The sequence below is a fragment of the Epinephelus moara genome, chromosome 18 (genome assembly GCF_006386435.1).
Source record: "Epinephelus moara isolate mb chromosome 18, YSFRI_EMoa_1.0, whole genome shotgun sequence".
Lineage (NCBI taxonomy): Eukaryota > Metazoa > Chordata > Actinopteri > Perciformes > Serranidae > Epinephelus > Epinephelus moara.
In genome coordinates, this window is record NC_065523.1 from 39101338 (window position 1) to 39101693 (window position 356).

Here is a 356-nt window from a genome sequence, read left to right on the forward strand (position 1 = left end):
GCTCCTCCCACAAGTCATCAACAGCCCCTCCCGTTGCAGAAGGCCGCCTCGGCCTGTTTAAACTAAAAGGGTTCCACCAATATGTCTACCCTACGAGGCGGAAAATTGGGCACCTCAGATCAACTCGCCAATCCGGCTCTGTGTGTCTAAACGCTCGCAGCTTGCCGGCAAAAAAGGAAATCTGTTTTGTTACGTCATCAAGCTTTGAAATCAATCTCATACCCACTCTGAGTCTCTGTCTGTCTGACAGGTTTGAGAAAGCCAAGAAACACTGAAGATTAATCTGTCAAAGAGAGAGAGATTTCCATACAGGAACAATTTGAATACAGGGATTTTTTTTATCATTTATTGTTTCT